The sequence below is a fragment of the Lycium barbarum genome, chromosome 10 (genome assembly GCF_019175385.1).
Source record: "Lycium barbarum isolate Lr01 chromosome 10, ASM1917538v2, whole genome shotgun sequence".
Taxonomy (NCBI): Eukaryota; Viridiplantae; Streptophyta; class Magnoliopsida; order Solanales; family Solanaceae; genus Lycium; species Lycium barbarum.
This window is the reverse complement of record NC_083346.1, coordinates 42957937-42970150: the sequence shown is the minus strand read 5'-3', so window position 1 is coordinate 42970150 and position 12214 is coordinate 42957937. Positions and strand designations below refer to the sequence as shown.

The 12214-nt window shown below is 38.0% G+C and overlaps 1 pseudogene; it reads left to right on the top strand.

Moving 5' to 3' along the window:
- Nucleotides 1-2187: 2187 nt before the first annotated feature.
- Nucleotides 2188-11989, top strand: LOC132614838 (cytochrome P450 71AU50-like; annotated as a pseudogene).
- Nucleotides 11990-12214: the final 225 nt, after the last annotated feature.

The window sequence follows — 12214 nt, the reverse complement described above, 5'->3', positions numbered from 1 at the left end:
GTATTAAGGGTATGTCGAGGGCCCTATCCCGACTTCTGTACTTCAGTCATGTTCATAGAGGCTCTTGAGACAGTCTCCTGTATGCTGTTTAGTTATATTTTGCCTGTACTTATGTCAGCTTCGTGGGCCCATTGTACACATTCATACGCATGATATTACGTTCGCCTTTAGTCTCTTTGGTCTTATGTTTCTATTTCAGAAATAGAAGATACGAGTTACATCTTGGTTCGCTCGGTCCCCGTAGGGCACCGGGTGCCAATCGCGCCTTACCTAGGTTGGGGCGTGACAAAGTTACAACTTTATAGATAGACTTCCATTGCATTAAGGAGGAATCTCAAACTCAGTTCTAAGTACTATGGTCCTTACCAGGTGTTAGAAAGGATTGGGAAGGTTGCCTACAAGCTGGCATTGCCTCCCAGTTCTAAGGTGCATCCAGTTTTTCATGTTTCCTTGCTAAAAAAGAAGGTGGGCACTAAAGTGGTGGTGCATTCTGAGTTACCTGCTACTGGTGATGATGGTCAATTCCTTGTCCATCCAGTAGCCATTCTCCAAAGGCAGTTGGTAAAAAGAATAATGTGGCTATGGTTAAGATGCTAGTGCAATGGTCCAATTTACCACCTGAGGATGTCACTTGGGAAGACTATCAGTATCTTCAGGCCAAATTTCTAGGTTTTGATTCCCATCACCCATCCCTGAGGTCAAGGATGTTTTGATGGAGGAGGGTATGTCATGATCTCACTATATTAGTAATTAAAGTAGTAGAATTAGTGGAAATAATATAATAAAGGATTAGTATATTATAAGTATGTTGCCAGCCGGATTCGATATTGGGTAAGCAAGGAGTATTATTAACTAACTTTTGAAATGGATGGCTGAGATTAGAAGGGAATTAATGAGCTGCAATGGCCAGGATCTTGCCACGTCATTAGCAGTTGGTTATAAGTTGTCAGAGGAGAGAGAAAATCAATTATGAAAAATCAGGTGCAATTTCTTCTTCTTCTCTACTCTTTCTTCTCCTCCAATCTTCTCTTTTACTTCTGCAGATCTATTCTCATCAATGGTGAATTTATGTTATCTTTTAGTATAGTTTTATTAAGCAGTTTTAGATCTATTGATTAAGTTCCATTTTTCCATTTTTGATGTAATAGAAAATTGTTCCAAAAAACTTGTTGTTCTTCAGTTTGGATTGATTAATTGTGTAAATTGAGAGATCATTACAAAGAAGCACAAAAATGTTCAAAAGTACAGTTTTGGACGAAATAATATATATATATATATATATATATATATATATATATATATATATAGAGAGAGAGAGAGAGAGAGAGAGAGAGAGAGAACCTCACTATTTTCTCCAAGTAATTTAGTATTTTCAATTTAATGTTTGCTTAAGTTCATCAATTACTGCCAAATTCTAATCGATAGCCGAGCCACCATGCTAGGGATTAAGGATAGGACCATCATGCTAGGGATTAATGTAACGATAGGTTATACATTTGTACCTAATAACAATTATTGGGGTGCAAATATTTCAAACTTTAGCGATATATTACTGAAGTAGTACTTGCATAGTTGACGACTCACATTCAAGACAGTTAATTATTTTTTTTCTTTTTCTTTTTGGTGAAAAACTATTAATGTTAGTGCTATGCCTGAAAGTAATACTTGATTTGTCCCATTTTATATAAGACACTGGTCTTTTTCTATGATTTTTTCAAAAAATTGAGTGTTTAAATTTTTTTATTTTACTACATAATGACATAATTTTATACGTACAATTTTGTTTGGTTCATTATAGCTACAAAATTAATATATCACATTAATAAAAAAAATTAAAATTCTTACTAAAATGCCGTACTTTATCAAATGTCTTTGCAAAAACTGGGACACATGGAGTAAGTATTAGAATGATATTCACTTTGTGCCCCAAAAAGAAGAAGAAGAAGAATTATTATTAAGTATTCCCTCCGTCTTTCCTTTTTAGTCACTCGCTTCTAAAATGAACGACACCTTCTATATTTATTAACAATTCAACTTTATGAAATAATTTCTAGTCGCACAAATTTGTGTGGTTTGTTTTAGACCACAAACTTTAAAATATTTTCCTTTATTTCTTAAATTTCGTGTCAAGTAAAAAAACTTCATATAAAAGGGACAAAGAGAGTACTATATTAGTAGGAAAAGCAAATGGCTTCTATCTGGCTAGCTCTTGTATTAATTGCAATAATGTTTAGTTATCTTGTTCAAGAATTAATGGGGAAGAAGAAGAAACTTCCTCTAGGGCCAAGAGGACTTCCACTTACTGGGAATATTCCCATGGTAGGCAAGAATCTTCACCAAGATCTTCATAAAATAGCTAAGAAATATTGTTCCGTTATGTCCATCCGTTTTGTGTTAACAACCATAAGCAAAGGCAAAAAGAGAAAAGAAATCTATGGCGGCTAGGGTTAAAGAGAAGAGAGGAAGAGAGAAGATTTTTATTATCTGAAAACAAAATAATGAATCAAAGTTACAAAATATCTGGCCCAACTCCTATTTATATTGACCCAGGTCCAACTAATCCTAACAGTTCAACTCGACTTACACGAAAATAAAATATAGGGCCAAGCCCGGTACATGCAAATATTATAGAAATTTAAATTGGCCCAAATGAAAATGAACTATCCTATTCCAACCCCACCCCCCACCCCCGGTGCAAGTTGGAGGGTGATACAACCCCCAACTTGTGCAGATGCACATGATGAACAACTCCTGGCAAAGTCTTGGTAAACATGTCAGCAAGTTGGGAGGCACTGGATGTGTGAGACAAAGCAATAAGCCCATCAGATAATTTGGTGCGCACAGAGTGACAGTCCAGTTCAATCTGCTTAGTATGTTCATAGAAAACTGGATTTGTTGCAATATGAATATCTGCTTGGTTGTCACAGAACAAAGGAACAGAAGAGATGTCAGGCAAACCAAACTCAGACAACAAGCGAACAACCCAAGTAATTTATGCAACTGCCTTACTCATAGATCTGTATCTGCTTCAGCAGAGGATAAGGACACAATGGCCTGCTTTTTGGACTTCCAACCAATCAAACTACCACCCAAAAATATGCATAAACCAGTAATGGATCTTCTACTATCAGCACAAGCACCCCAATCACTATCACAATACACTTGGAGAGACAAATAAGGAGAAGAGTTAAAGAACACACCAAAATCAGGGGTTCCCTTGAGATACCTGAGCAAATGTGAACCAGCCTGCATATAAGGGACACAAGGCTTTTGGAGAAACTGGCTAAGGTGTTGCACTGCAAAGCAAATGTCAGGCCTAGTATGGGTGAGAAAATTCAGCTTCCCAACTAAACACCTATATTCTTCAGGGTTGGGAAACATATCCCCAACACCATCCTCAAGCTTAGAGTTCATGTCAAGGGGACAAACTACAGGGGAACAATCTAAGCTATGAAAAGTAGTTAACAGGTCATGCACACACTTCCTTTGATGGAGGAGAACACCAGATAAAGTATAGAGCACCTCAATCCCCAAGAAATAGTTTAAGGATCCTAGATCCTTGATTCTAAATTTAGCATGGAGGAAAGACTTAAGATTATCAATTTCAGCCACATTGGGACCAGCCAGAAAGATGTCATCCACATAAATGGCCAGAACAACTAGAGAATCTCCACAACCTTTCTTGAAGAGGGAGCAATTATTGAGAGAATGACTGTAACCCCTTGACTGTAGAGCTTGATATAATTTGGCATACCACTGCCTGGATGCTTATCTCAAACCATAAAGAGATTTCTTAAGTTTGCACACCAAAAGGGCAGAGGAAGAGGAAGAGGAAGAATCAACAAGTAAACCAGGAGGAAGTTTCATGAATACCTCTTCATCTAGATCACCATGCAAAAAGGCATTATTGACATCAATTTGGAACATTTTCCACTATTTCTTAACAACTACAACAACTAAGGACTTCACAGTAGACATTTTGACAATAGGGCTGAAAGTTTCATGGAAATCTGTACCCTCAACTTAGGTATCACCCCTCACCACCAGTCTAGCCTTATATCTTTCAATACACCCATCAGCCTTATACTTTATTTCATACACCCTCTTGCATCTAATGGGTTTCTTACCAAGGGGTAACTCAACAATATCCAAAATGCCATTGGCAGCCAGAGCTTCAAACTCCAAGCTCATAGCATGCTACCATTCAGGAACAACAGCAGCTTGAGAATAAGTGTGAGGCTTAAGAACAGGTTGCTCTCTTGAAGGAGGAAGTGGGGAAAAGCTAGAGATATGTGCAGAGGGCTGACCAAAGTAAGATGGCAGAGAGTAGTCATAAAGATGTTTTGGTAAAGAGTGGGGTCTAGAAGATTGTCTTAAGGGAGGTAAGGAAACACGAGGAGAAGTAGTGGTAGGCAGAATAGGAGAAGGTAGAATAAGAGAAGCAGAATGAGGTAGGGAAGGAGGAACAGTAGGTGTAGAAGAAGATTGGGGGGGGGGGGGGAGTGGGAAGAATGTTCACTAGTTCCTGTTGTGGCAGAAAAGTCATCAAAACATGTAGGGAATGGAGAGTGAGGGACAGGAGAAGAGGTAGTGGTGTTGATCAGAAACATTAGCAAAGGGAAAAATATGTTTATGAAACACCACATTCCTAGAAATAAAAGAAACCTTAGAAACTAAATTGTATAGCTTGTACCCCTTTTTGTCAAAAGGATAGCCTTGGAAAACACAAGGAACTGCTTTAGGGTGGAATTTGTCACTATGAGGTTTAGGAACAGTAGAATAGGATATACAAACAAAAGGTCTTAGGTGAGAATAGGAGGGAAGTTTGGAGTACAACAACTCAAAAGGGCTTTTATTGTGTAGTAAGGAAGAAGGAAACCTATTCATCAGATAAGTGGCAGTTAATATGCAATCCCTCCAAAATTTAAGAGGAAGTGAAGATTGGAATAGAAGAGCTCTTACAGTCTCAAGTAAATGTCTGTGTTTCCTTTCCACCACCCCATTTTATGGGGGAGTATGAGGGCAGGTGGTCTGGTGAAGAATGCCTTTCTCAGAAAAAAATTTGGAACCGGAAACACTAGAACCTAGTTCAAATGCATTATCACTTCTAACAGTTAAAACCTTCGAATTGAATTGAGTATAAACCATTTGAATGAAAGCTTTCAAGAGGTCAAAAGCATTTCTTTTGGCACCCATCAGATGGGTCTAAGTGACCATTGAAAAATCATCCACAATAGTCAAAAAATATTTGGAACCATTGTGAGAAGGGGTGTGATAAGGACCTCAAGTGTCAATATGTATTAACTGAAATGGGGCAGTAGATTGAATTGAACTATCTAAGAAAGGCAACCTAGTTTGCCTTGCCAAAGGGCAGACAAAACAAAGGAAATATTATGTGGAAGACAACAAAGATTTTAAAGCGGAAATATATCTCATTCTAGAAAAAGGGATATGACCAAGCCTGTAGTGCCACACAACATCCATTTTATTCATCTTATTTACAACTACAGGACTGGAATTAGTTACACAAGGAGGAACACCATTGCAAGTCGAAACAGGAGATACAGAACTAACATCAGTTACAGGGGAAGCAACATCAATAGAAGAATTACAAGCAATAGAAGAACTAGAATGCACATAAGGTAAACCAGGTGAGGGTGAAAGAGAGGCAGGTGTGGGAGGAAGCAACAATTTGTAAAGAGCATTGTCCACTTTACCATGAACCAGAGGCATCTTCATAAAAGGGGCCTGCAGTCCACACAAAGTTCTGGTAAAATAAACAATGCCATCTAACTGATCAACTAATTTGTGAACAGAGATAAGGTTGTAATGAAAACTAGGAATGTATAGTACATTATGGAGAGTTGGTAGGGAACAGAGTAAGAGAACCTTTATTTGTAACCTTAACTTTATAACCATTAGGAAGGGTGAGAAGAACAGGAAAGGGCAAGGCTTGAAGGTTAAAGAGTAAATCCCTATGGGATTTCATATGGTCACTAGCACCAGAATCAATTATCCCAATGAAACTACCTACTTGAGAGAGCATACAAGACTTGAACAAAACACTTTCAGCAAGAAACTTACCAGCAAAATCAGCAGAAGCCACATGGCAAGCAGGACTATAATTCTCAAGTGAAATCTGAGTTTGCTTCAGGAGCATCAAAAGCAGAGAGTGTTGGTCAAATGTCAAACCAAAAGCACCAAGAGGCCCATCATTAACCCAGAAGATGTAATGGAACCAGAAGGAGTAGGTGTCTCAACTTCTACAATAGCAGCAGTTTTCTTTGGACCAGTACTTTTAGTGAATTTGAAACCATGAGGAAACCCATGCAACCTATAGCATTTATCAATGCTATGTCCTGGCCTCTTACAGTATTTGAAAATAAGAGATGACTTGGAGGTGGAGGGGTCAAAGCTCACTTTGGAAGGGAAGGTTTGTCTCATCACACCAACATTGAAAGAGGCAGAACCAGATGAGAATTGAGAGGAAGCAGATACTTGTCGTTGTTTCTCATCATTAAGGACCATCCTATAAGCAGTACTAACAGAGGGAGTAGGTTTCATTATGAGGATGTGACTTCTAACTTGGACACAAGTGTCATTGAGCCCCATCAGGAATTGGTATAGCCTCTGCTCATCCTCATCTTCGTGATAAAGAGCTTTGGCTCCACAACTACAAGCCCTGACTTTCCTAACATAATAAATTGATGCAATCTCATCCCAGAGTTATTTTATCCTATTGAAATAAGATGCAATATCAAGAGAACCCAGAGAAATGTGAGTTAATTCCTTTTTTAACTCGAAAATCCTAGCACCATCAGCTTTACCATACCTCTCTTCCAACTCATCCCACATTTCACTAGCAAGATCAGAGTACTCAACATTACACGCAATTTATTTTGATAGAGAGTGGATGAGCCAGGAGAGAACTAGGTCATTACGACGTTGCCATTGTCTAGCTAAGGGTGAATCTGCGGAAGGTTTAACTGAGGTCCCATTAATGAAATATAGCTTGTTTCTTACTGACAATGTAACTAAAATTGTTCGTCTCCTGCTAGCATACCCAGTTCTATCAAATGGAACAGAGACGAGAGATCCCTCTAAGATATCAGAAGGGTGAACATATAGAGGATGACAAGGATGAGTGTAATCGTCCTTGTGAAATTCAGTATGAGACGAGCTTGAACTACCAGATATAGGAGTTGAGACAATAGGTTGTGAAAAGGTCAAATTCTCGGTACCAGTGTTCATAGTTGGAATTGTAAAAGGAAATACACAAAAATGACGAGAAAAATCATAATTGTAACACGAATACAAGAGATAATATCAAGACCTAGATTTCAAACCAAAATTAGTTTGAAAACCCTAGATTTCAGTCAAAACGAGAGAAAACATCAAAATCACAACACGAATACAAGAGATAATATCAAGACCTGGATTTCAAACTAAAAATAGCTTGAAAACCCTAGACTTCTGTCAAAAACACCATCAAACAATAAAAGTGAGTAGAAATCAGAGATACCAGGCTCTTTCACTCTTGGAAAGTGAACGGTCTTTGTAATATAAAACTCCGATCACGAAACTTAGAAAACAAACCTCAGAACTTGAACGAAAAAACCAAAAAAACGTAAACTCCGACGAAATTCCGACGAGGGTAACATTGGTCAAACAAGAACAACGAGATCTATCAAAATATTCGCTCTAATACCATGTGTCACGACCTAAACCGATGAGCCGTGACGGGAGTCTGACCTCTAGCGACCAAACACCCCTAAATACTTATCTGAGACATATTGAACATCAAAGGCCCTTAAATGGCACAAACTAATCTCATAAAAGGGAAACATCAGAACTCTGTACAATCTGCATATATATACACAACATGTGGAAAACAGTGCAAGCCAGCTAGGCTACTACATATACTGTACACAAAAGAATAAAAGCCGACAAGGCAACATCATCTGACTACTACATACAATTGTCTACAAACCGCTACTGGAATGAAAGCTGTAGAAAGGACGGGACAGGGCCTCGTCATACCCATATGCATACACATCTCAAAAGGGGCATACCAAAACTGACTGTAGCTCCGGATCGAATGGAACGTACTGACCACTGCTAGATCTAGAGGTCCTACTAAGCTGGACCACCTGTCTGTCTCCCTGTACCTGCAGGCATGAACGCAGCCCGCCGAGCAATGGGGAGTCAGTACGGATAATGTACCGAGTATGTAAGGCATAAGAGCATATATATATATATATATACACACACACACATGAGAATCATGGATAAGATCTGAACTCATAAGCTGAAATGATTGACTGCATGTACTTGTATGAACTAGTATCTGCCTAAATCTGTATAAATCTGCGTAACTGATAATGCCTCTGTGGGCACATAATATACATGCTCATAACTATCAATGATAACCGTGCGTCTATACGAGTGCGTATATAACGCCTGATGTATGTGTGCGTATATAACACCTGATGTATGTGCGTATATAACGCCTGATGTATGTGCGTATATAACGCCTGTAAGCCTCTATGACATCTCGTCATATCATATTGGCTCCTCTGTGGCCATAATCAATATCATCATCATAGTATTAATACGTATATAACGCCTTCTAGTCATGGGTCAATGTACATAAATAAATAATGAATGTAATGCATGGATATACTGTATGAACAGGACTGGCTACATGAGACTGGACCCATGAACAGAAGGATCACTCATAAATGGGATACATGAACATCAAATACTGAAGTACTCCTAATACTTCTAAGAGTAGAGTAATATGGAATCTCGCTTACTCGCTTGTTGGATCATATCATAGGATCATGCCAAAAGAAGGAAAGGTTAATCTTATCATACCTTGGAATATCTCCAATCGCTCAACCTCTTCCTCTTGAACTTGCAAGTCTACAATTAAGATAACATAGGGCTTAATTGGGCTATTTACTTCACTTACTAGCCATTCTCAAATGCTTATAAAGCTCAACCAACTATAAGCAATAATTTCCTTGTAAGCTTACAACTTTCCAACTTCTCATTCGATCCCACATAAACTACAATACTCACACACACACACACACACACACACACACACACACATATATATCAAAATATACGTAAACCCATTTCCAATCATCTCCTAAAATAACCCTATATCACTACATTGCCCTTCATCAACTTAACACTTCCACAATTACCTTCTTTTCACTTAACATCACTAAACTCTTGATAACCAACTTTAATATAAGGGTAGAAATCATTTACATACCTTGAGGGGTCAGGAATCCCAAGAATCACTTCAACTTCAACTCCCTAAACTCCACAACTTGAAAAAACCCTAGAAGCAACTTTTTTCTTCACCATCTCGGGTTTACAGGGTCCGGGTCTTGTCAAATCTTCACTAATATGATGGAAAATATTGGGAGAGAATATATTAGGGTTTTTTGATTTTTGGAAGGAGGAAAATATCAAATGGGGTCGTGGACCACCTATTTATACTTGGAAGCCAAAAAGGCTACAGCGGTCCGGTTCGACAAGCACGTCGACGGGCCGTCGACCTGCGCCTGTAGATGCATGGCTGCGGGATCCCATCGACGCCGCACGTCGACGGTCCGTCGAACATGTCGATGACCCGTCGATGATAACTGGTGTCCTGCAGGTTTTTCCGGTTCAGTTCAGATCACGTCGATTCGATTCGTTCAACTTTTAACTCTATAAATTGACAAGAATATATGCTGGTACCCTTGTACATGGGGGAAGACATTTTCTACCTCCAAACTCGAGGTCGGGTATCTATTCCAAGGGCATACCCGACTAGGAAACCATAGGTTCTACCACTACGAACACGAGGGGTGTAACACCATGTTAGCAACCATAAGAAAAGGTAAAAAGAGAAAAGAAATCTATGGCGGCTAGGGTTAAAGAGAAGAGAGGAAGAGAGAAGATTTTTATTATTTGTGTATATGAAAACAAAGTAATGAATCAAAGTTATAAAATATCTAGCCCAACTCCTATTTATATTGACCTGGGTCTAACTAATCCTAACATCCCAACTCAACTTACACGGAAAATAAAATATAGGGCCAAGCCCGGTATATGTAAATATTACAGAAAATTAAATTGGCCCAAATGAAAATGAACCATCCTATTCTAACATTTTTGTATTTTTACTGTCATTGTTGCTTCCTCTCTTTATACTGCAGAATAATTCTTGAAGAACCATGATCCAATTTGTGCTAGTAGGCCATCCTGTGAGGTTTCTAAATGCATTTTCTATGATCAGAGAAATCTAGAAGTATGGGCCTTATTGGTGAAACATACGTCAATTTTGCACTCTACAATTGCTTAGTAATGTCAATATCTATTCATTTCAGCCTATGAGGAAATAAGAGCTTGGAATTCTTGTGAATTTCCTCAAACAGGCTACTTCTACTAATGGAAAAGTTGTGGTTGATCTTAGCGATAAAATTGGATCTCTTAGCGTGAACATGGCTTGCTTGATCGTATTGGGAAGAAGTACATGGATGAGGTTCTTGTCAAGAAGGGTTTCAAAGCATTGGTTCAAGTGCTCGCATATATTAGTAAGGCCAAAACTTGGTGATTACATTCCCTTTCTTGGTGTGTTTGATCTCCAAGGATTGACTCATCGTATGAAAGAATTAGCTAAGCTTTTTGATGAGTTTTTGGAGAAAGTTATTGACGAGAACCTTCATATATTTATTGAGCAGCAACAAGCTAACGATATTGTTGATACACTAATGGGAATTATGCACTCTGAAGAAGCGGAGTTCGAGTTTGATCGTCACCATGTCAAAGGTGTTTTGTTGGTAATTCACTCTAACTGCTCTTCCGTTATGTCTTCGTGAAGTTATGACTTGATTTTATAATATGGTTACTAAACACAATACTTTGGCTTGCTTATGCGGTTTGCCAACAAATACCTATCTATGAGTTGAGTAACTTTATAGCGATAAAAAATAGTTTAGTGATTTGTATTGGGAAAAATCATAAGTTTGATCACCATTAATGCATTAACTCATAGTTCTATCTCAGTAATGATGCTGATATTTAGTTAATATTATATGAAGAAAAATATTTTTCGTGGAAAACATTTTTCCTTCATACCCGCCACACCCATAATGTCTATCTGGGAATCTTAACATGACTGACTCAGTCATAACTCTGGAATTCTTGATGCTACCTAAAAATAGCCGTAGGATAATATGTGTATTATGTACTACGTTTACTACTGTTTTTGCTTCTTCTCTATGACTGTGTAGCGCAAACTTTTTAAGTTTCCAGTTGTTGGTATTCTATTTGTTTATAGCTAAAGAATAATGACATGTATAGGACTTGCTGATGGCTTCGATGGATACTTCATCAACAACAGTTGAATGGATTTTATCAGAAGTTTTAAGAGACCTTGATGTAACGAAGAAACTCCAAAGTGAGATGGAACAAGTAGTTAGCAGAAATAGGATTGTAGAAGAATTAGATTTAGAAAGTTTGAAGTACATAGATATGGTCATAAAAGAAGGTTTTAGGCTTCATCCAGTAATACCACTAGTGATTCCTCATGAGTCCATTGAGGATTGCATGGTTGATGGTTTTAATATACGTAAAGGATCCAGACTATTAGTTAATGTTTGGGCAAGCGGGAGAGATCCAAATGTTTGGCCCGAGCAAGAGAAGTTCAAACCAGAGAGGTTTTTGGGATGCAACATTGATCTTAGGAGACACAATTTTCAGCTTTTACCATTTGGGTCTGGTAGAAGAAGTTGCCTTGATTTGCAGCTGGGCCTTACCATCGTGCGATTGCTAGTAGCACAATTGGTTCACTGCTTTGATTGGGAGTTACCAAATGGTATAATTCCAAAAAGATCTTGACATGACTGCGAAACTTGATTTAGTGTCAGGTAGAGCTCAACATCTAATGGCCATTCCTACATCATATCGATTTCATATGAGGTAGATTAAATTTCCACACAATATTTAAGAACACTTGCACTTTTTAATAGAAGAGAATTCGCATATTGTGATGGATCAATACATTATGCAAGTATTTACTACTATTATAGTAGTATAAATTAACAATGACTCGTAAGCTTTAGGAATTAATACTTCTTTGTTATTTTTATCTTGGATAGAAATTTCAATTAAATGCCTCATATACATCACTAAAAAAAGGGTAGAAACC